The following is a 25,933-nucleotide window of genomic DNA, read 5'->3' as shown; positions in this document are numbered from 1 at the left end:
AAAAAAAAAAAAAAAAAAAAAAAAAAAAAATCACATTTGCAGAGTCAGCCTTAAGAAAGGAGCTTGTAACCTGTGTCAGGCACCCCCATGCGGAGGTAGGACCATGTGCTCTGAATAACGAGATCTTTTTTACTTTAGACTGAAATAGATATAATCCTTCTTTACTTCCCCATCCCCATAATTCTGTTTTTAAATATTTATGAACACATATGAATATTCATGGTATTAAACAATCTATATGTATATTTTATATATGTACTACAGATAAAATCTCAAAGGCACAATTCAGTTCCTTGCTTGTTAGTCCTCCACCTTTGTTTTCTGTTTTTTTCTCAGAAGAGAACTTCAGTTGCAACCCGGTGAAAACTTTGGTGGGAGAGTCGAACCACTTTGAGTCTACAAGCACGTTGAGCATCAGAAGGACGTAGGCTTGTGGCTCTTGGTGGCTCTACTTTCCTTGACTAACAAGAAATCTGTACTTTGATGGATCTCTCTCCCTGTCCACTCTTTCAACACCACCAAATGTCCCTTTGACAGCAGAGTCCCTGGTAACCACAGAGAAGGCTTCACGTTCTATTTTCACAGTGTAGTATGCTTGATGCTTCTCATTCTTTCTTTGCATGGAGAGAAGGAGGAAGAGGAAGGAAAGCTCCATAGAAGTTTATCTTTAATCATACCAGTCATCAACGCCACCTTCTTTATAGAATTATAAAAACAACCTAAACATTAGCTGAGATCTTCAGGCACCACAAGCCTCCAATCCCTGTTGAAGCCCAAAGTCCTTGTCACTATTTCTTGGACGAAATGCACAGCCCCATTGGCAATTTTGACCCAGGGTCCTGCACATCGAAAGAACTTAGCGCAGTGGCCAAGAGTGTGGGCTCCAGGGACTTCCCTGGTGGTCCAGTGGTTAGGACTTCACCTTCCAATGCAGGGTGTGTGGGTTTGATCCCTGGTCGGGGACCTAAGATCCCACATGCCTCACGGCCAAAAAAATAAAAAATCATTAAAAAAAAAAAAAGCAATATTGTAACAAATTCAATAAAGGCTTAAAAAAAAAAAAAAAAAAGAGTGTGGACTCCAGAGTCAAGTGGCTGGAGTCCAACCCAACCCCACCACTTGAAGGTCATCTGAGTACCAGCAACCCATGCAACCTCTTCAAGGGTTGGTTTCCTCATCTGCAAAACCACAGAAGTTAGCAGAACCCATCTCACAGGTCCTCACGAGGATGCAACGAGGCGATGCACACACAACACTTAGCCCAAGGCCTGGCATGTAAGCAAATGTCCTACACCTTAGCTGTTACCTTCAAAATGATTGAGGACAACACCTGTTTTCCTCAGCAAGGACTCAGGCAGGAGCTCAGCACTTCATGAAACGTCCACAAAAATCTCGCTCTCAAAAACATTTTAAACGTAAGTGTATGAAGGGAGAGGTTAGCTTTACTCTTTGGAGTCTGGGAGACGGGGCAGACAGAGTGGACGACTGGATTATGACAAAGCAAACGACTTCAAATTGAACTTTTGTATGAGCCACTGATTTCCTTGGGGGCCTTCCCCGCACACTTTCTGGTTGGATCCTGTGCCTCAGTTCTCCTCTCAGCTTCTTGCCCATCAGACCACAACCAGGTCTCCCCCAACTAAAACAGAGCAGTGTTTTTCCTACTATCTTTTGCTGAACTGATGGCTGCCAGGAGTCTGCTCTCAGCATCCCGCTCCCCAGCCCAAGGTTTTTCCCAAGCAGACACCCTCTCCCCGGCAAGAGGAATTTTTAGTTAACCTTCTCAAGAAACCTACGGGTTACTATCGTTGTCCTCATTATCGAAGAGGACACTGGGGCTGACAAAGATTACGTAACTTTCCCCAGATTTGCAGAACTGATAATTAGAGAGCCAAGATTTGAATCCCCATTTAGTTGTCTTAAAATCTGTGCTTTTTCCACCATGACTGCTGCTTCCCTTACTTGAATCGAAATGAACTTAGATTACTGGATGTAACCCACTGGGTCTACTGAGCACACACAGCCAAAAGGCTCACAATTTGGCCTAGCAATGCACAACTTTTATGAACTTCTACCCACAGAATTTTCAGAGGGTACTGGAGTGGATGGCCCATAAAATTAGACTGAGAACACAGTGCATGTAACAGAGTTCTCATGAATGAATTTATGGATATAACAAGGATACATGGGACTGGAGAACCATCAGACTTCTGATTTCCAGAATCTCTAAACCCTTGTCAAGAAATAACATGACATTCATCTCAGATTACTCAAAGGGAGAAGTTCGTGAATTATGCTAGCCTCAGAAATAATGTCTTGTGCCAGAATCCATGGATTCCTAAGCTCCATTTTCCTTGGGGCATTGCCGTGTCAGAGAGCAGTGGGTTATTTCCTAATCTGGCTCCTCCCTCTACTCTGTGAGCTCCTTGAAGGTAAAGATTTGATCTAACTCACATTTCCAACTCCATTGCCTAGCTCCTCTTAAATATAATCAGAATCCTCTTTATGGGCTAATAAAACATAGGCAGCTAAGAAAGCCCAAAATACAATGAGCTGGTTGTAAATTAACACCATCCATTTATGGAGAAAAAAAAAAAAAAAGACTTAGCCATATGCATCCAAAGTCATAAAGATGTTCTTATCCTTTGACTGTGTAATTCCTCTCAGGGGTATATCCCCAGGAAGTTATCTCAAGGAGGAAAACTCTATAGATCCTAAGTAATTAACTCTGGCAATAATGGCGTTAGGGAAAAGAACGGAAACCTCCAGATATTCCATAATAAAAAGTAAAGCATCATCCTGCTGATATATCATGTAACCCTCAAAATTACGATTGTAGGGAGTGATAGAGCAACATGGAAACAAATGCTCAAGCTAAAACTTAAATGAAGAAATCATAACACCAATTCACAAGCCCATGATGGCCATGGCACTGGACCACGTATCTGGACACACATGACACGGAGAAGTGGGGAAGGAATTCACTGCTACGGCTCATGGCAGTGGTGCATATAAGAAAGATTGAGGGGCAGGTAAACCTTGTTTCCTTGTCATCTTTAGAGAGTTATTTGGGTGGTAAGTTTCAAATAGGCACAAAGAAGGTCAGGGATAGCTTGGATTCTGTTCTGAAACAGAAGGCAGGCACTTGGAACAGAGCCGCTGGGTGAGAGAGCCCAGCTTTGCTTGCAAGACGTGGAGATTCCCCTTCCTGGAGCCAGACCCGCACCGGCTGTGGTGAGCGATCAACGCTCTCGGCCATCTGCTCAGGCGCTGTGAAGGCAGCCATGTGTCCTCCTGCCTGGACACTGGGGAGGACACCGATCACTAGTCAATCTGCTTGAAATTGCCTCCGATGATTAGTGTGTAATGACTCAGGTAGGTCATGGCCAGGGACGTTTCTGTTATTAATGCTTTAGCAGCTGTAAATGGGCATTGATTCTGCAGACGGAGGTTTATGGTTTATTGGTTGGGAGAGCCCAGCCCTGTGCGGTGTCAATGGTCCCTTCTGGGGGGAGCAAGCACCCTGCAAGGGCATCATATTGATACTTTGGGGAAGGGTAAGGAAGGCCCAGGAGGAAGGCCAGCCAGCTCCAAAAGGAAAAAAACAAACAACAACAACAGCAAACAAACCTGGCCAGGGAAGATGGAAGAGAAGAATTTACCTCTAACAGGGCTGACTCTTGGCCTCTCCCACATCTGAGATGGATCTAATCATTCCCTTGCATTCTGAGTCCAACATCTATTCTTCTCTGTGATTGGCTGCTCCAGGATAGTTAATATAACTTGGATTGTTTTATTTACTTAAATTTTATCTTAAAATTTTATCATGAATTCAGGGCCCTGTGTCTGTCTGTTCACTGTAATATCCCTAGCACCCAGCAAGAATCCATTTTTTTCAGTTATTTGTCAATGAATGAGTGCATAATGACATTAGCAGGGTAAGAATGTTCACTTATATGTCACTGTCTTAGCACCCTGAGCTGCAATGTACCACGATACAGTTTTTCAAGATGATATACCCTTCTTAAATATGGGGACTGAGGTCCAATGAATTAAAGAACCTGCCAATGTACACATACACGCAGGCACACACGTCAGTCAGTGGGAGAAGAGATAACTTCTCAGATATGTAATTGTTCTGAATAATAATGATAATCACTGTTACCATTTATTTAGTGCTGACTGTATGCCAGGCCAGAGTTGGGATTGGTACTTTCTGAGGCAAGAATCCTCATTTGTGGGAATAATTACCTGAATTCAAAAGAAACTAGCCACATGTTTAAAAAAATATTCTGGCTATCAGCACTTGGAGAAAGTTTATCTTTCTATTTTGGAGCTTCTCCAAAGTTGAAGAAATCGGTAGCCTCCTCCATTTGGAGAAACCAAATTCCTTGTTTCCATAATTTATTAACCAGCCATTTTACCAAACTTTTTTGTTTGTCCTTTGCAATTTCCAACCATTACTACAGGTTCACCAACGTCTTACATAAAAAAACCTCACATTACAATGTTGAATAGAAACAGCAAGTAGATCTAATCTTCAGCTTAAGTGAAGGGATTTAGCAGAAATCCCAAGTCACTGTTTTCCTTGGGTCAGTCAGCTGGGAACTGATGAGATGAATAATCAGGATGAATGCAAAGATTCTGCCTCTTAGGTGTTCAAGCCAGTATAAGAGGTTGCAGGCAAAACCCGCTTTTATTTCCTCTAATTCTCTAATGCAACCTGTGAGCGTGGACCAAACTATATCAACCTATTAAGGCAGGAAAGAGAAAGCAGAATATCAGTACTGCATTCGTCTCAAACCTACCTGGTGCATTTTCTTGTCCAGGAGACAAGGGGCTCATTTCTGCCCGCAGGTGGGGGCAGGGAAGAACCACTGCTGGCCATAACTCATCAATCTCTGCCTTGCTGAGATAACGACACTCCCCTTCAGCCTGCTCTTCTGTGGCCTAGTTTTATCTTTCTTGTTTCTTCACTGAGTTCCAAGTTAGAAGGGGCCTTAGTTACAGACTATTTGAGTTCGATTCATTATTATCAGTATTAGTATTATTTTAATGAGGAAATTTAAATTTGGTCAAATGCGTTGTTAAGAATCACAGGGTCAGGGACTTCCCTGGCAGTCCAGTGGTTAAGACTTCGCCTTCCAATGCACGCGGTGCGGGTTCAACCCCTGGTCAGGGAGCTAAGATCCCACTTACCTCACAGCCCAAAAACCAAAACGTAAAGCAGAAGCAATATTGTAACGAATTCAATAAAGACTTTAAAAATGGTCCACATCAAAAAAAAAAAAATTCTTAAAAAAAAAAATCACACAGTCAATTAATAATGCCAGGACATGAGCCTGGCTCTCTTGATTTTTCAAAGATTGGTCTAGATTGGGACGCGGGGTAGAGGTGGACTGTGGGGGATTATGGATGACAGAATGGTTAAAAGTACAAATAGGGTGATCATCTTTCACAGCATTAATCCATGCAACTCAAAAATTCACTCAAAATAGATATGTGCTTCTTATTTGGGAGGTGTTCGAGATAGAGCAGTAAGTGAGACAGACACGCGCCATGCCTTCTAGATCTTCCAGCCCAACGGAGGAGACAAGATAATACACAAGTAATAAATCGGATAACTGGAGTCACGATGAGTGCCATGGCCGATTTAAACTAGGTGAAGTGGCGGAGAATCACAAGGCAGGCCGCGGTCGCCACTTCAGTCTTCTCTCTTCTCTATCCATGGTCCTGAAATCCTACCATCACACAAATCTTCCTTATAGCTTTTATTCTTTCTTACCTTCCCCTGTTCCAACAATGAGGGAGCAGGAGATGTTTCTCTTCTTCTGTTTCTCTGCCTATACTCTCCTCTATTGCCTCCCATTTGCACATACTCATTAAATCAAAACTATCCACTGAGTTCCTACACCCAATCTGGCAGAGGGGAGATAGGGAGAGAAGGAAGAATTTATCAGAGCTCTGCTTTGCAGCAGCTTAAGAGAGACAAGAGAGACACATACGGAATGTGTGAAAAAGGGTGTCTGGTGGTAGCTGGTGGCTGGTCAAATGACAAAGCAAATGAGAAGGTCAGTGGGCATCTTTTTCTGTGCCCTCTAGACCATGGGACTCCAAATCAACTGGCATGAAACCCACCCTAGGCCTGGCCATCAATTAAATTAAGTTAATGCTCTTATGTTGTTCCTGCTCTTGCTTCCCCTCCCTCTTGAATTCCAAATGATGCATGACCTCTCCCATTTCCAGCCAAGCTGCTGACTTCCTTAACTCGAGAGAATTCCACCTCCCTGGGTGACAATCATTGCTCTTTCTCTTCCTATTCACCCTTGCACTCTTCTACTCTTGTCTGCTCCACTGAGCTCCAGATTCTAAAGATATTATCATGAGGGTCATCCTTCTACACAGAAAAGAGACTTCGTATTTTCTTTATCTACAAAGGGGAATCAAGGAACTCAAGCACACAGGGAAAATTTCCTTCACCAGAAGGTTCTTAACAGAAATGTACACAGAAGTATAGGCGTCTCTATACTAAGAGCACAGGTGAGAGACCAAGGATAGCAAATGCTTGGAGTTGGGAAATAAACACGTTTAGAAGTCAAGAGATCAACTTGCCCAATTGGAACAGAAGGTCTTTGGAGATCCTTGGAGAGATCCCTAAAGTGTCAGGTAGGAACTAGCTTTTTGAAAAAGTAACTAGATGATATTCATGCTTCAGGAATGTTAGTCCTTCAATATATAGGATGGAATCTAGGGGAAGGTAGCATGAGGACCACTTAGGAAGAGTTTACACCCATGTAAAGAAGAAGTTTGTGGAGTCGTATGCCAACAGAGGGGGTGGAAGTGAGGCTTTTCGGAGGCCCAGATCAAAGACTCATCCCTCTCTTGCTGGTGGATGAAGAAGACAAAGTCAGTGGTGACTGAAGCCTGGGACTGGGGTACCTGGGGAGAGAATGGTGTCCTTGGGTGAGTGAGTGGGGTTTGGTCTGATGGTAGGGTTGGGCATTTGGAGTCAGAAATGACAGCCAAAAGTAAGTGGAGAGATACAGCAATCTGTGCTGCACATGGCACTGGAATTCAGTGATAGATCTGGAGCCAGTTGTTCTAGGTCTAGCAGTTGACAAAGCAGAGGTAGAAGCGTTGAAGAAGAACACTGAGTGGTAAGTAGAGAACAAAAAATAGCCATTAGGGTGACCCAGTTCTAATGTCAGTTCTGTTTCTCCCACTTACATAATGCTCCATCAGAAGGTGAGATGCATTCATTTATCTGTTCATCCCCCCATCTCTCCATGTGCTCACGCATCACTATATCCAACAAGTACTGATTGTCTGTTATGGCCGTTACTACAGTAGACACTATGGACACAATCAGAGCTTATATATTATTTAACAACCAGCATAAGTCAGGCACCAACCAGTTAGAATGGATGCATGCTGGAGGATGGTGCAGGAGGGTCATTAACCCTTTAGTTCTGGATCAAGGGTCCATGTGGGGGGATAAGGCATATGGAATTGCAGGGTGTGAAAGATGCGTACGGATCTGGGACAGAAGGAGTTTACCAACCCATGTCCACACTGAGCTATAACAGCTGATTATTATCAGCCTGGGTGCAAGAATGGACAATTTAGACCTGGCCCCTTTATTCAGAGGGCCTATGATCTAGAGATGCTCCATCCAACATGGTTGGCTGTTACTACCACATGATGCTGTTTACACTTAAATTAATTAAAAATAAGTAAAATCACAAACTTAGTTCCTCAGTTGCAGCAGCCACATGCTAAAGTGCTTGATGGCCATATCTGGCTAGTGGTAAACGTACTGCACAGCACAGATAAAGAATATTCTTAACATCACAGAAAATTCTATTGGATGGCACTGGACTAAAGAAAAAGACAAACATTAGATTAATTTTTGCTCAGTTAAGGAATTAATTATAATTTTGATATAGCATGCCATGAAAGTGTAATCTGACATGAGACAGAGGTCAAAGGAAGGCTTCCACTGCAAGTTAAATTTAAAAGTTGTTTGGGACTTCCCTGGAGATCCAGTGGTTAAGAATCCACCTTCCAATGCAGGGGATGCGGGTTCGATCCCTGGTCAGGGAACTAAGATCCCACATACCACAGGGCAACTAAGCCTGCACGCTGCAACTACTGAGCCTGTGTGCTCTAGAGCCTGCCCACCACAACCAGCGAGAAGCCCACGTGCCTCAATGAAAATCCCGCATGCCGCAACTAAGATCCAACGCAGCCGAATAAAACAAACAAACAAAAACAAACGAAGTTTGTAGGAAATTACTCTGAGGCTGAAGTTCAACAAATGACCCTGCTACCACCAGCCTCCTGCAGCTTTCCTTCTAGACACAGGTCATAAAGGGATGTGGGGAGCTAGAAGCCTACATAGACGTAGGGTCATGGGAGCTAACTCTCTGCATCACGTACGTTGGCCAATCTGTGTCCAAAGGGCCCCAGTACAGATGGAACATTCTGGAAAAAAAAATAAACAACACACGATAGCTAAACTTTCAAAGCAGGAAATGGACATTGATTTTTCTGAAGCCAACAGAGACATCAAACCCTGTCTCAGAGCAAGGGAAGAATTTTAGCCACAACATCAGTCCAGGTACAGCGTTAGATCTGAGCAAATTCCAACTGCAAAATCATTGCTCCCCATCAAATCCCATGGGGGCTGGAGCAGTTTCCTGACCCCCACGAGGTACCACACATGTGACTGGTGAAGAGGACACAAGGACCAGGCACGTAGCCCGACGTAGATGTCAGATCATCTGCTTTCCTGGTAACCAAGCAACCTCCCAGAACTCCATCTATGTTCTAGGAGAAGTGACTTGTTGGCCCTGGGAGTTGATTCTCTGTGCTAGAGAAGCTATGATCACAAGGAAAGCATGGAAATCTATTAGGCACAGAGACTGGGCAACAGCTCTAAATATCCCCAGTGAGGAGATGTTCCATTTCTTCCTTTTTAATTTTTCAAAAAATTATCGGATATCTGCACACTGGTTTGGAGCAGCAAATTAATAATTTTTTTCTCTTCCAACTGCAGTTCTAGATATGGAAATACCATATCCAAAGACAAATTAACATGAGTTCCTTACAACACTGTACTAATTATCTCAGGGACTAGAGCCTCCCCTAGGTTAGAAACATCAGCTCCAATCTAGGAAAGGAACATGGGTTTCTTCCTGAGAGCAGTAACTTGTATCATGTCGAGAAGGCAAAGAGAAAGGTGGGAGGATCATAGATCATCAGAAAACCCATCCTCAAAACCTTCCTCCCTCTAACCCTCCCCCGTCTGCTCCAGCACCACCGAGGCATCCAGGAGAAGGAAACTACTTGAAACAGGAACAGCTAAAGCAACATGCATATTTAACTTCACACCAAATAGATTTGAACAGACTGCACGCCAAACAGCCCCCTCCTTGTTTCGCTTACAAAATCCCCCAGTTTTCAAGAAATGCTGTAGCCTGAAATTCAAAGGCATTAACGGATAGATGTGGCATGTAGGGAATTAGACATGAAGTTTCCTTTCTTATTGGGAACAAAAGCTGTGGGTCTAATCTCCTGTGTGATACAAGCTTTAGCTGATCAGGGTTACAGGAAATCATTCTGATGTGCCGAGCGGCGAATACACCATCTTTTTCTTTCTTTCCGTCTCCTCCTCCTTCCCAGCTCCCTTCGCATATGCAAATGCCATAGCAATAAGGGGAGTCTTGAAATACCACTGAGGGTGAAAGAATTCCCTTTGATCAGCCTCTCCCAGGCCTGGAGTCCCACAGCCTCCAATTCAACCTGCTCCTTTATGATATTTGATGTGTTAAATTAGTCACCACCACTCTCAGAAGTAGAATATGTTAAGAAATTCTGAAACCTATGAAGGAAGCTACATCTTGGAAAAAACTAAATATTTCCTTAAGTTAGCCTTTTTAAATTTTGATATTTATGGCTACATTATTACAGATTTCTTCCCCAAACAAGTTGCTCGCCAGCAGAACTCCTGCAGAGGAGAGCTGATGGCAGAGACTTTATGGAGATGCAGTGTCACCACTACCCCGAATGCTGGTGTATCAGAAAAAACAAGAGTTGGAGAAATTGGACAAAATACTGCTAGCTTCACCAAAAATAAAGTCCTTGCGTCCAATAAGACAGGCAGACGGAGGAAAGTGCTTACTTGCTAAAAACAAATGAAATTTCCAAAATGTACCCCAGCATTTTAAAGTACAGAATTTCTTTTTTGAAGTAATTTCTATATAAGAGTAATATATTCTGGCTCAGAAAGAGCAAAATGAACTGTTCTTAAATGCTTCAAGAAATATATGGTCTCACTAACTCCTCTGATTGCTGCCGTTTCTTTGGACTTTGCAGGGTTCTGTGACTGGGAGAGGGGGACAATGTCTCCTGATGAGAAAAATTTAGGGAACAAAAACAAAACAGAAGCACATTTAATTTAACCCCCAGGCAGTAATGGTAAGTTTAACCCATCCACACTCTCAGACATTTTCTCTATTCTTTTCCGGGGTTCTACCTAGCAAAGCCTCTTCTCATCTCTGAATCCAACACAGTGGTGCAAAAAAGAAAGACACAGGCAGGCAGCAAAGTGTTTGTGGGAACCCCAGGCCTGCAGAAGAGGCTTTTCATCACAAACAGGATCAAAGCAATGGATGGAATTCTGTAATGACCTTCCAAAAGCGGTAGCACTTACTGAATGTTGAGTCTGATCAAGGAAGCTGTAGGTTCCACTTGCATGAGTTCTTTGAGCAGTTTCCTAGGGAGTAAGACAAGGGAAGACTTTAGTATTGAGGAATGTATCCTTGAATTGTGTCTGTATCTTTTCTTGTCATAGTAATATCTGGTTAACCTCTAAAATAGGTGCTTGATTATATGGTAAACTTAACAATGACAATGGTGACGATGATCATGTATATATTTTCATAGCATGCTTTCACACTCCAATTAGGAAGGCATTACTATTTTCTCTACTTCAGAAGAGGAAACGGAGACTCGCACAGCTCAAGTAAGTTGAACAAAGTATGCATACAGGTAAGGGAGCCTGGATTTGAACCTGGGCAGTTGGGCACCAAGTTTAGAACCATTCTGCTATACTCCTGTCTTACACAGTGAGCCCTTTGTCACAGGATGTGTTCAAGGAAAGATGGGAGGTTGATCTTTCAGAGATATTATTGTGGAATCTCCTGAATTGAGTTAGGCAGAATGAAACCAACTCTAAATTTCCTTTCAATTCTAGAACTCGGAGATTCTGTAATGCCCAATCCCGTGATAGCTAAGGTTCCAAGTGACTTCATTTTGCAATGAATGAAATTGTGATATAAGGTGTCCCATCAATAATAAATTCTATAAACATGGCTATTGTCACCCAATCAGAGGGAGGAAGTTTCATTTTTATTAATATTTAAATAAACCAAATATCACCTGAGCTGCAAATGGCCATTATAATATCATATAACTCAATGAGTAGGGGGAAAGGTCATCTTCAACCAGAAAAATCAAGATTTACTAATAGAGGGACTTCCCTGGTGGTGCAGTGGTTAAAGGTCCGCCTGCCAGGGCTTCCCTGGTGGCGCAGTGGTTGGGGGCCCGCCTGCCGATGCAGGGGACGCGGGTTCGTGCCCCGGTCCGGGAGGATCCCACATGCCGCGGAGCCTGCGCATCCAGAGCCTGTGCTCTGCAACGGGAGAGGCCACAACAGTGAGAGGCCCGCGTAACGCAAAAAAAAAAAGTCTGCCTGCCAATGCAGGGGACACGGGTTCGAGCCCTGGTCCAGGAAGATCCCACACGCTGCAGAGCAACTAAGCCTGTGTGCCACAACTCCTGAGCCTGCGCTCTAGAGCCTGTGAGCCACAACTACTGAAGCCCGCGTGCCTAGAGCCTGCGCTTCGCAACAAGAGAAGCCACCGCCATGAGAAACCCGTGCACCACAACGAAGAGTAGCCCCCACTCGCCACAACTATAGAAAGCCCGCACACAGGAACGAAGACCCAATGCAGCCAAAAATAAATAAATTAATTAATTTTTAAAAAAAGATTTACTAATAAATCTGAAAGATGTATACGGCACCTTGCACCAAAGAGAGTTGGCCCTGACTTGCTCCCTCTCTGGAAGAAACTTAAGTAGCAGAGGTGGGACTGGTTTTCAGTGTTCTAGAATCCTGATCCAGTGCTCTTTCAATTACTCCTGTAAAGTAGGGTTATAACTTATACCCAGACTCAATGCAATTCACAAGTTTCAGAGCTCAATTATAAACATTATTGGCAGATTTATGTTTTAAAAACTCTTCCCCTTTTTAATATGAACCATTTTTTTAAACTTCACATTTTTTTTAAACTTCACTAACACTGGTATTGATAAATTAGAATATCTGATAACATCAAGAGGTTCCAAAATACTGGAAAGAGAGAGACCAGTGGCTGGAGAGGCCTGAGGGTATAGACAGCTATGAAGCTTGAGGATGGTGGTAATAGTGCTTATCCATCTGTAACCAAGCAGGACCCTATGGGGCCTTCCCAGGATAGACCCCCACCATGTCCTCTGCCTGCTTCTTGTTTGTAGAAAAGCTCTAGTCTTCCAGGTCTCCCCTGAGTCACAAAAGCTTGGCTTAAGAATTAATGTTTGAAAGGTTGTAAACATGTTGGGAGAAAAGTAGAGTTGGGCCAGGAGAACTAGAAACAATTTAAACAGTAAATCAATCATATGGCAGTCACAGAATCTTTAGTTCCTCCCTGAAGTACCTAGATAATAGTATCTGATGCCCATTCCTGAGTTGTTTTACAGGTACTAAAACCCCCAACAAATGGACAAAGTTAACTACATCATGACCATGAGTATGTAACCTCCAGACCTGCTGGAGCCTGAGAATTGATAATGTTAACCCCTGTGACACCACCCTGTTATCTCAATATCAACCAATCAGAGAATTGTGCATAAGCTGATCACACACCCTGTGACTTCCCTCCCTCATCTTGCCCTTAAAAACTCTTCCCTGAAATCCATAAGGGGAGTTACGGTTTTTTGAACATTAGCTGCCCTCCTTGTCTGGTGCCCACAGTGAATGCAGTACTTCCCTTCATCACAGCCTAGTGTCAGTAGATTGGCTTTACTGTGAGTGGGAGAATGGACCAAAGTTTGATTCAGTGACACATCCATCCATCCAAGCACCCTTCCATCCTTCTTTCCTTCATTCAATCCACCCTTCCTTCCTTCCTTCCATCCATCCACATCTCCACTACCTACTAGCTTTGTGACCAGAGATAAGTCACTTAACCTTTCTTTGTCTCAGTAAAATGGGAATAAACATAGTACCTACCTCAGTGGATAGAGGTAAGTATTAAAAGTTAATATTTGGGGGCTTCCCTGGTGGTGCAGTGGTTAAGAATCCACCTGCCAACACAGGGGTTCGATCCCTGGCCCGGGAAGATCCCACATGCTATGGAGCAACTAAGCCCATGCGCCACAACTACTGAGCCTGCGCTCTAGAGCCCGGGAGCCACAGCTACTGAGTCTGCGTGCCACAACTACTGAGGCCCGCACGCCTAGAGCCCATGCTCCACAACAAGAGAGTAGCCCCTGCTCGCCGCAACTAGAGAAAGCCCGTGCACAGCAACGAAGACCCAACACAGCCAAAAATAAAAAACAAATAAATAAATAAATTTATATATTTTTTAAAGTTAATATTTGTAAGGCACTTAGCATTGTGCCTGGTACAAAGTCGATGCCGTTTAAAATTTTATTATTAGTTATTAAGTCTTTTTTAATGCCTAACACTGTCCTCCTGATGCCTACAGTCTAGTGGGGAAGACAGATCTTGGTCAGGGATGCTGGGGGAGGCCTTGCCAAGGAAGTGGCAGTAGGGCTGAGACCTTAATGATGAGAAGAAGGCAACCAGAAGAAGTGGAAAGAAGAGTTAGGACAGTTAGGAAATGAATAGTCAAACTATATGGTTATCTTCTATAAATTCATAGTATGCCTCAGGTGGGGAATGATCTGTGTCCTAATAATAGAAATAGTAGTAGTAGTAGATCCTAGGTAGACTGATCATATATCCATAGATATACTTATTATAGGTCCTACGATCAAGTTCAACCTTCTTAACCCCTGCCCCTCCTCCTCTCCAGCTGTTTCCTCCATCCCCTAAGACACTCACTCACATTGAAGATCCAGCTAAATTGAACTACTTTGAAAGACACGTAGCACTAGACACCTCCAACCCTTTGGCCACATCTTCCTTCCAGAGCTCCCCATCACCTGGCCCAATTTGAACTCATTCTTCAAGATCCACCCAAATGTAAACTTCTCTCTGTAACTTTCATTGACCCATCCAGATGGACTGATTTTTTTCCAGGTGTCCCATGGCCTTTTGCACATTCCTCTATCTGAACAAGAATCATACACTCTCTCTAACCCACTGCAGCACTGGCCTGTCCAGGCTGTGGACACCTGGAGGGCAAGAACAATGTTTTATCCAACCCAGTAGCCTTGCCACCTGGCACAGTACCCAGCCTCTTAGCAGCTGCTCACCACATTGGAAAGCCTAGGAAGCTCACTGACCCAAAGTGCTACAGCACCAAGGAAGGGCACTGAACTTGACTCCAGAAAGAAGTTTTCTCTGAGCATCATGGCCTTCTATGGTGCTCCCCTACTTGGCATGCTGGTGATAAGATTAAGTTCGCATCCATGTCAGCTTCATGCCCACACCTTTGGATCTGTTTTTAATCCAACCTGCAGTTGAAATGAATTTTAAACCGCCCCCCCCCATCCTTTACACTAATAAGAATCTGTCAAGTCCTTTAGGTGGATTGTTTTATAAAAACAAAGGCTGAGAACTATTGTCACAAGGTGAGAATCGAAATGGTCATTAGCAATGGCACCAGACAGCAAGGAAAATCTAAGGATCTAGAGTTCCAAAGCAGTGATGTCCCTTAAAATAAAACAAAACAAAACTAAGATTGCCCTGAGTTTGTAATTACTCTCACAAACTACCTAAAGAGCAATCTGTGACCAGGGAGACTCTTGGGTCCCCGTGAAACTGATGGAATTTTCACGGCAGTGAGACTATGCACCAGCTAAAGAGCTGTGAGTGAAGGGAACAGAAAGGACGTCAGAACAAAGTCAGGCAGAGCTGCTCACTCCATGCATTAGCTGCAGTCACCTCGGCACTCCATCCAAATGGATGCACAGACAGCGAACCAATTACTTCCAAGATGCTGAAGTTGATGACCCCTGGGCAGGCAGTGTGTAGTTTAAGCTTCTAACTCAGACTCTCTCAACAGGGCTGGCTACTGCAACGTTTCTACTTCCATAGACTCGGCCATGCACTGCTTCATGGATTCCCGCCCACGGGCGACCATGATGAGATCTCCTGTCTCCACACTTGCCCCTCTCAGCCCCCCACGGAGCAGGCAGAGCAATCTTTCCAAGCTATGAATGCACCCACGTTACTTGATGGTTTCGACCCTAGGTGGATGGCTGCCCATTCCGTCGAGGACAAAGCTCACACCAGTGGGGGACACAGGCTGACGCCCCACATGGTGTGCTCCTGGCCACAGCCTCAGCCTTGTTTGTTAGTTAGTGAACAGGCACACCCTCCCTCCAGACCCCTTGTGTTACCAGCCCCAGGGACCTGCCAGTTCTGGGTCACACCTTACTCCCCACCAGCCACAGGGATGCTTTGTATGCTGTGTCTTTGACCTGGGATGCTCTTAACACCCAATTAACTCTCATCGTTACTTCCTCATGGAAACCTCAGCCACACGGTCTCACGAGCCCATTGTCTTTCCTTCATAGTGCATCTCACAGCTGTCACTTCACAGTCAGCTGAAAATGCTCTAATTCAAGTCTGCCTGTGTCACCAGCATGTCGGCTCCATGAGGGCAGGGACCACGTGTGTCTGCTCACCATTTTAACTCTACCTCTGACCACACTGCAGTGGATATGGAAGGCATGTGATAGTACTTGCTGAAGGAAGGATGAAAGTGAGTGAGGGAGAGGGGAGAGAAGAGAGGAAAAGAGGAAGGAAGGAAGGGAGGGAGGGAGGGAGGGACGGAGTCGGGGAAGAGAGAGGGAGGCAGGCTTCCTCACCCTGTGGCTAACTTTAGACACGCTTCCGGTGACTACCAGTTTCTCTAAGAGCTATTTCCCTCCCCCACCTCATCTCCGCCTAGCTCAGTCCAGGAATCAGGTCTGAGGTACCTGACCCTGGTTCCCTTAGGGCTGTGTTGAGTAGGGATGAAATGTCACCTGATCCAAGTTCAGTTTTCTTCCGGCAATTTGCACAGCGCTGCGAAGTTTCCGCCGGCTCCCAGAACTGAGAACTCGCTTATTGTGGGGTCACTGTTCCCTGCCATGTACTCAGCAAGAACGGAAGCAGCCAAGCTCTGGAGCAGGAAGAACAGAGCAGAGAGGCAAACAGGCAAGAGTGGAGGGGCCCCGAGGCAGAGGGCTCTGGGTGGGCGTGGGGGCTGCCTCGTTGACGGATGACCTAGCTGCTCAGGATGACTGACCCTCCTGGTACTGACCGCACCTCCCGACTCTCAAGGCTGAGACTCACTTCTGGGCTGCGTAATGAATGTCCCCATTTTTTTTTTTTTTTTTTGGTGGTACGCGGGCCTCCCTCTGCCGCGGCCTCTCCCGTTGCGGAGCACAGGCTCCGGACGCGCAGGCTCGGCGGCCATGGCTCACGGGCCCAGCCGCTCCGCGGCACGCGGGATCCTCCCAGACCGGGGCGCGAACCCGGTTCCCCTGCATCGGCAGGCGGACGCGCAACCACTGTGCCACCAGGGAAGCCCGAATGTCCCCATTTTTTGAGCTATTTTGAGTGGGTCTCTGTTACTTGCCAACAAGAGAATTGTCTCAAAGGGTGGCATCTCCCCCAGCTGGGGGGCTTCTCCACCAGCTCTGCCTTCAAATACGCCCGCTGTATCTTGACCACATCGGTGATCATGACCACGTGCGCTTTCTCCAAGCTTCTCAGTGGCCCCTGACCTTATTCGGGTGTCTGGAGCTTAACTGTTCTTAAAGGGGCCCTGAAGCCGCATCGGCACAGAGTAATGCAGCTGGTACCATAGGGGCTTAATAATGTACGATCTGGCAATGGTGGAGCGTGGAGGGGCAGGCGCCAGTCACTCCTGGGATGGGAGGCAAGCGGTCCAGAACAGGAAGTGCACGGCAGCTTCCTTAGGGTGGAGACGGTGACCCTCCCCAAGGGAATCCAGTGACTCTCAGCTATATGACATGAGGCTGCTGACCACTGGCCGCCACTACAGTAGTGATCTGCCCAGCCATTCTCGGCCATGCAAATGATTTGCCGTGTCCCTGGATTCGCTGCAGGATCTAAGCACCTGAGCTCCAGACTCAAGACCAATGCATCAATTTACTGTGAACTTGTGGTTTGTTTTCTAAGGGGTGCCGTGGGTTAAAGCACCATCTCCCACTGCGATCATGCATAAGCACCCATGCAGCAAGGCCGGCATGGGAGACTCTTTGAGCTGACTGTCCCGCACCATCTCTTCTTGCATCTTACCCCGTTCCCACATCCGATGCCTGGTCTCTGTATTGAGTATTCCCCCAAAGGTCCTGTTCTTCCCCTCTTGCCTGTGTTGAATGTAAGTGACTGAGCTGAACAAGAACAAAGGCCAACAGCCAATAGTTCTAAGCTAAGATGGAATCCTCACCCCACTCCAACCTCACCAGCCTTTGCCCTGGCTGGTTCCCTTGCCTGGGAGTCTGTTCTCTTTTCTTCTGCCTGGGGAACAGAGACCTAGTCTTCACATCCTTGGGGCACCCTTGCCAAGCACAGCAAAGAGCTCCCACCTCCCTGCTCTCAGAATTCCACTGGTACCTCTGAGCACTCATGGCTCGCAGAAATCAGTGGCTTTATCTGTCCTCTCCATTGGATCATCAGCACTTTACAGCCCCAGGCCATACTTTACCTCATTCATGAATGATGGTACTATAGCCATTTGGGACACGGACTCGGGTTCGAAATCAGTTCTCCCACTCATTTAGCAATGTAATTTTGGGCAAGCTGCTTGACCCCTCTGAGCCTCTGTTTTCTTACCTATCGAATGGGGATAATAATGCCCTCCTCCTTGGAGGGCTGGTGTGAGGATTACACAATATAACTACCTGGCATGGCTAGTCAGTACATATTCATCATGCCAGATGCCCAACAATGATGCCTACTTGGTCAACAACAGTCCTTCCAATAAACAAAGTCGAAACATGCTTTGCAAAATTTTGCCAAGTAAGATTATCCAGGTGACTCTGAGAGCAGAGCCCAGGTAGACCATTGACCAACACAGCAGCTGGCACATAGTAGGTGTCATTTAAGATTTCCCAAACTAAAGAACCAATGGGGCTCTTCCCTTACTGATGAAATACAATTGTAGCTGCTGCTCCAAGGCTTATATTTGACTTGTCATACTGTTTAAATGCAATAAGCATCAATTAGTCTGCCTGCTGCATTTAATTTGGCTGCACTCACCCTGTCCAGTTAGGGCTCAGGTACAGTATCGGTGGCTGCTCTGTGGGAAGATGCTTCCTGCTCTCCCTCCCCAGGGAAGCAAACTTCCCCCTAAAGCTCCAGGGACCTTTGAGAGACTAACGATATTACACCCTATACGCCACCCCGCTTTGAGGCTTATTGTTGGTGTGTTTAATTTCCTGTCTTGGCATTACAGGAGATTTCTAATGTTTGGGCTGTAGGGTATGTTCTGATTAAAAATAATCCTCCCAATTATGGGCTGGCATGAGCCTCCTGTCACATGCACTCTGCCACCAGCCTCTGCTTCCCTGTCAGCAATAATTGTGTCTGCACTGCCTAACCGTAAATGAAAACCCAAGGGGCACGTGTGGGTCCCCAGTTCCTGGGCCGCACAGGATCTTTTAATTTGCACTGTCTGTCAGAAAGATGCTTCTGTGTGTACTCCAAAGAAATCCTCATACTCTCAGAATCAAGGCCAGAAAGAGCAAAGGTATCACAGCCTTCTTGGAGAAACTGTATTTGAACCCGCCAGAGATAACAGGGTGTAAGGCAACAAGGCGCTTTTTATTCTGCTCCAAACTTTAGCTAGACTCGGTATGAAACAGGGAAGCTGAACTCTAGGGAAATTTCAAGGTGTATTTATATTATTTTTTTTCCACCAAGTACATAAGACAGGACATTGCATTCAGAGCATGCGATAGCAGCTCTGTGAAAGGAAATATACACGAGACCTGATTATTTCAATCTCTATAAAATTAAAACTTTCTGGGTATAGAGTGAGGGAAAGAGGTATGTGCTTTCAGCTGGGAAATATCACCAGGTTCTTCTTGGGTAAGCAGAGAGGAGCCGTCCCTGTGGCCAGGCCCAGAATAGGCAGTTGAAATATGGTGCGGAGTCAAAACAGTGTCACTTAGAGGCGTTACTGAGCAAAGGTTTGTTTAGGAGTAAGGAAGAGGGGGATGTTTTGTTGTGTCTCTGCACCCACATCCCTTTTTCTAAGAAGGGCACCTGCCCAGGAATGGGGGTGTCTCGTCTCGCTCCTACCTACCTCCTTTCTCCCTGGACAGATGTTTGGGAGAGGGCAAGGCCTGACTCTGGGATAGGCACTAGGACCCTTACCTTAGGATTTTACAACTTGGACATGAGGGCAACATTCTGCTGTCAGCTCATGGACACGGCACTTGGATGGTGACACAGACTGAGGGCCAGGGCACCTTTTGGGAGAAGTTATGGGGGACAAGGAGACAGCACAGCAGGGCAAGTCCACCGTTGGAAAGCAGGGAGAACGGAGCCGATGCAGGGGGCGGGGCAGAGCACCCACCCAGAGCTCTCCACTCGCCGCCTGGGCTCCAGACAACCTTTGTGTCTCTGTGCCTTCACTGCTGATGCCTCGCTGAACATTGTACACTGAGGATGAGCCCGAGATACTGGGGTGCCTTCCTGAGAAAGTGCCCCTTCGGCCGAGCCTATGGTGAGTGGGTTTCTGTCGCTTACGGCTCATGTTTTGGTGACTGAGTGATCCGGGCGAGACCTATTCAGGACCACACAGGCAGGCTGCGCAAGACCAGGCAACTGTGCCAATGAAGCCTGCCCTGTGGACCAGATGGACTGTGGGTCTCATCCAACACATGGCCTGTTTCTGTAAATAAAGTTTTATTGGGATGCAACCATGCTCCTTTATCTGTGTATTATCCATGGCTGTGTTCACGCTGTAAGAGAACTGACTAGTTGTGACAGACTCTTTGACTCACAGACCCCAAAACATTTACTACTTGGCCCTTTATAGAGAAAGATTGCCACCCTTGATACAGAAGCTTACACAGATTCACATACATGTTCACAAAGATCTAAATAAATAAATATATGAATAATAATAATAAATAGTAATACTGCTATGATTATTATCCAGTACTAAGCATTTACCACTTACCAGGCATTTTACTTACAAAACCCCCCTCCCGGGCACAACATCCATTATTTCCCTTTTTTTTTTTTTCATTCTTTCCTTTTTCTTTATTTTTTTTGCGGGGGGGTAATTGTTGGATGAGGCCCTGAAAATAATTGACAGGCCACATCATTGAATTTCAGAGGTAAAGCTATGAAGAGCCCTCTCGATTTTCCATTCAGTGTTAATTGGACCAAAGAAGGTGCTAAGGTTTATTTCCCTTTTTATGATGATGAACGTGACACTTAAGAATCTGAAAGAAATTGCCCCAGGTCTTAACCGCTAGTAGTAATCAGCAAAGCCACGATCCAAATCCAGTTCTGTGTGGCTGTAAAATTCATACTTTTAACCAATATTTGGTATACCTATCATTTTCTTAAAAGTAGAGAAATTGCCCAGTATGGTTTTTTTTGGCAGGGCCTTGAGGCTCATTTCTAGCAGGAGGAGAAAAAGTGTGACCATGAGCTTCGTGGAGCAGCTTCCTCCCATGAACCTAGAGAATTCCACATTTCCACCCTTTAAAGGGGACTGTGTGCCACGAGGTTTCTTAGAGGTACTGGAGGGGAGGATGGGGGAAGTAAACCAGAGACAGGAATGATTTTTAATTCCTGCAGACAGACTCAGGTTGAATGATAAAAGACTAGCAGAAATGAATGGGGACTGCAAGCAGATTACTGGCATCGCACAAAATTGCCTGGGAGACAGAAATGTTCCTTCCCATCACAGCACCAACAGCCAGTGAGTTCATTCCACCAAGAGGAACGAGGCTTCTCAGCAAATGTTCACGAGTTCACATGAACTGAGTTTACCCAAATCCATCAGCGTCTGGAGCTGGCCTGGTACATACTTGGTATCAGGGAGACCAAAGGATCTCATCCAAGTACAAACCACCAAACCTCACACATAAAAAAAGACTCGAGATGGACAGAGAGGACCAACGTCTGCAGAAATTTGATACAGAAAACTCTGCTACTTCAAAGGCATGAAAACTGATTAGAGAGAGGGCTCAGTGTCACCTGCAGCTCGCCAGGCTCCAGGAGCAGGGCTCAGAGAGAAAGGAGACCATCCCCTTGTGGTTTCTACCCTGTGTGGTTTCAACTCTCAGCTCAAATATCGCTTCCTTAGCAAAGCCTCCTCCATCTGTCTCTCCAGCAGATCTAGGACCGGCTCCCTTATCGTCACTTATAACTCACACAGCAAAACATAACCATTTCATCAGCATCTGCCTTTCCTGCTCCACTGAATACTCCACGAGGACTCAGACACGGAGGGTTTTGTCCCCTACTGAATGCTCTGCACCTAACACAGGATCTGGACCAAAACTGGTGCTCATTAAATATCCGTGGGATGGATGAATGAACGAGTAAAGAATTCTAGAATGAAATCACGCTCTCCTCTGGCATTGCAAGGGTCTCCATCTGAGACCCAGGGGTTCTTCACTAACCCATCACATCACTGAAAGCTGTTTCTTTAAGCCCAATTTCCCCATGGATCCCATATCCAGCTTCTGACAGGTCACTAGAGGACCCATGACAACATTTGAAGAGACCGGTGTATGCGTGAAGGAAGGGTGTTGACGTTGAGAGTCTTCCCCACACGGGTATACATCCCGCTTCAGCACTTCCTAGCTGTGTGACCTTGCGTAAATTACTTTACATTTCTGGGCCTCAGTTCCCTCGTGGATAAGGTGGAAATGACAATGACTCTTTGCAGGTTCTTTCAATGATTAAATGAAAAAAAAAAAGATTAAATGAGATAACACAGGGAAAGGGTTTAGAGTGTAATTACACGAGGGGTTCCAAGAGCTGTACCTACTGTAATCACACTCAAGGCCTCCTCCCAAGCTGAAGATGACCTTAAAGAAGTCAAGTGATGTAAAATATTGTAACTTAAAGAAACTCAGTAAATATCGATTTGAGACAAATGGAGACATATGTATGTGAATGTATATAAAGACAATAATAATAACAGGAGAATAGTAATAATGATAATAGGAAAGAGGAGGAGGGGGAGAAGCAGTATCCAACGCTCCCCCTGTGCCACGCACTGTGATGAGCGATCTGCACGCCGCATTCCACTGCATTCCCATGACTTCCCTATGCTGTGGGCATCGTTATTTCTAATTTTCAGATGAAGTGTGATACTCAGAGAGCTTAAGAATTTGTGCAAGTTCCCATGGAGAAATTAGAACTTGAACCCTGATCTGAATGGCAATTATGCTGTATTTGCTCTCAGAGAGAATGTTCCCCACTCCAAGCAACATCGCTTGCTGGTGATGGCTCAGGACCTGGGCGGGGGGCAGGGGGGTGGGTGGGTGATGTCACAGAGATGGTGATATGCTTTTACAAGAGAGGAGCTTAGATGGGCCAGGATGCCACGATCAGCTCTCACTCACAGAAGAAGCTTCAGCACGATGGACCATGCCCACCCCACCAATCCACACTGGTTACTATCCATCCTCTCACTAATTCTGTTGATCTTTGTCATTGGAGAGAGAGATTGTGCAGGTACAAGCAAAGGGCTTACAAAGGGAGGCCTCTCAGACATAGTGATTCTAGGTAGCAGTCTCTCCCCTCGAACGGCAACCACTGCTCCCCAGCCTTCGGAGTCCCGTCAGACATATGGCATCACGAGAAAGATCCTCCCATGATTCGAATGGGCCTCCTTCCAAGACACCTGGTAGGTTGGAGGGGTGGGGTGGATCAACAAACCACTGATGTAAAGTGGAGAAAGGATATAGGAATCAGAAAGCTCACAAGAGGCTGAGACAGAAACAGATGTACAGAGCTGGGGTACAAAGCACGTCATTGGGACCGCATGACACTTTTGTTCATTAATCACCTTTTATTTTGAATCTGTTTCTCAATGAAAAGTAGCTTTCCATTTCTATTATCATGATTAATTTGTCAACAATACACAACCCTAACCATTGCAAAAACCAGCCTGTCGTGGAGAAGGGGGGAAAAGAGACCAAAAAACCGAAACCAAAACAAAAGGTAAGGAAAAAACCCTTAGTACATGGTGGGATATATTTGCTCAGATTACTCCTTTATTTACACCACTGAGAACACTTTATTTTTGAGCTTCATAACTCATTGCTCTATAAAAGAAAAGCACGTACTTCAACATGGAGCAAGAAAATGTACCATAAAGAAAATCCATCCTCTTCTCTGTAAGTCTCAATTTTAAAAAAAAATTCTATTTAATATGTGTTGGACTCCAGAGCGCCTTATTACGTTATTTAATTCAGACCAGGGTAGGTGTCTCAGAATAAAAATGGCACTAACAAGATAGGAACTAGGCTGCGAAATGTGGACATCATATTTTCTTCAGAGAGATAATCAGCTTACGAGAATTCATTTCAACCTAAGAAAGGCCTCACAACTACACTGAAAATTCAAGCTGGTCTCATCATCTCAAGAATGTAATCTCAAGGAAATAGTAAAACTATCAAGGTAAGCTTGGTGCAGTTATCTTTATGTATAAGAACAGTAAGCATCAGATCCCAACAGAATCACTGTGGCAGGGTCTGCTCTCAAGTCTGGGAGAGACCTCTATGTAAAATATATCACATGCCTTTGCTGATAATACTGTTGATTTATTTTTTTTCTAGTGCTGAGAGTACTTTTCAAAGATGCACTGCTACCTTCTTTCCATCTAAAAATCCCTCCTAAATTTGGTATTATGGAAAACACAAGGCTTAAAAAAATTGTTTCCTAAAGTAGTCACTAACAGGGTTTTAATCCCATCCTTGCTATTAACTAGCTGTTTGGCCTTGACTCGTTTACTTAAACTCTGAGCCTCAGTTTCCTCATTTGCAAAAGAAAGGGTTTGGATCTTCATGATTTTAATTGCTCTTTTAATTTCTCCAGATGATCTGGTTCACATGCATTCTCATGAGAAGGAAAATGAATGAGTGCATCAGCAAAGACACCCTACAAGTGTATGTAAGTCTTTAGAGAACAGACTTTTGGTTACCAAGGGGGAGGGGGCTGGGAGAGGGATGGAGTGGTAGTTTGGGATTAGCAGAGGCAAACTAGTATATGTAGAATGGATAAACAACAAGGTCTTACTGTATAGCACAGGGAACTATATTCAGTATCCTGTGATAAACCCTAATGGAAAAGAATATAAAAAATAATGTATATATATGTATACCTGAATCACTTTGCTGTACAGCAGAAATTAACACAACATTTAAATCAACTATATTTCAATTTTTAAAAAGTGTATGTAAGGGCTTCCCTGGTGGCGCAGCGGTTGGGAGTCGGCCTGCCAATGCGGGGGACACGGGTTCGAGCCCTGGTCTGGGAGGATCCCACATGCCGCGGAGCAACTGGGCCCGTGGGCCACAACTCCTGAGCCTGCGCCTCTGGAGCCTGTGCTCCGCAGCGGGAGGGGCCGCGACAGTGAGAGGCCGGCGCACTGCGATGAAGAGCGGCCCCCGCTCACCGCAACTGGAGAGAGCCCTCGCACAGAAACGGAGACCCAGCACAGCCAAAAAAAAAAAAATAAATAAATAAATAATTTTTTTAAAAAAGTGTATGTAAGTCTCAACAGGAGTCGATAACGAGATAAAATATACTGCGTGTACCACTTCATATGAAACTCCCCCCTCCCCAACAAATTAAACAAAAATAGAGAAAACACATCTAAGTCAGAAGGAAATGTCTAATTTTAAAAGAAATGCAATGGATTTCTGAAGATACGAGAAAAGTCCCCACAGCCAAGCCTTCACAGCAAAGCACCCCCAAGCCATGTGGCACAATGTTACAGAAAACCAAAGACAATGAAATGAAGGAAAAAGAGCCAGGCAGAAAGGTAGATCAATACAGCACTCAGCATCTCCATGAGGGAAAAGGGGATGTCATAAAACCAGACCGAAGTCATGAAAAGTTTGGTAAATGTTCCGAGGGCCGCATCAGGTCATCAGCTAAAGTTATGTGTTTAATGTGAGACCTCATCCAAACTTGTTTTGGGTGATATTTTCTTTACAGCATGATTTCAATTAAGTGATAAATATTGTACACTCAGCCACAAGAGATATAGGACAAAATATTCAAGACAAAAATATTTGCTTCTCTGATTTTTGTCATGAGAGAAAATAACATTTAATGGCAAGAACTCAAGACCTAAAGTAAGAAAAACTTGGGTTCTAGTTTTCCTCTGTGTCTGACACTGGGACATTCGTGGACCTCTCTGAACCCCAGCATCTTCCTCTGGCATGTGGTGAGCAGCACCCACACCAGAGGACTTGTCTGAAGATTGAAAGAAATAATGCCTGTAAAACACTTCACAAAATGCTTGCACACACATACCACTTTGATAAATGTGAGCAACTTCTATTATGTGAAGCCTCATGTTTTGGGCTCAGATGGAGCATTTATAGACCATTAACTATAAGTTCCAGACCCTCTTCTTTTTTTTTTTTTTTTTTTTTTTTTTTTTTTTTTTTTTTTTTGCGGTATGCGGGCCTCTCA

This window comes from Physeter macrocephalus, chromosome 14 (genome assembly GCF_002837175.3).
Source record: "Physeter macrocephalus isolate SW-GA chromosome 14, ASM283717v5, whole genome shotgun sequence".
Lineage (NCBI taxonomy): Eukaryota > Metazoa > Chordata > Mammalia > Artiodactyla > Physeteridae > Physeter > Physeter macrocephalus.
The sequence above is the reverse complement of the archived record's forward strand: the minus strand, read 5'-3'. Positions refer to the sequence as shown.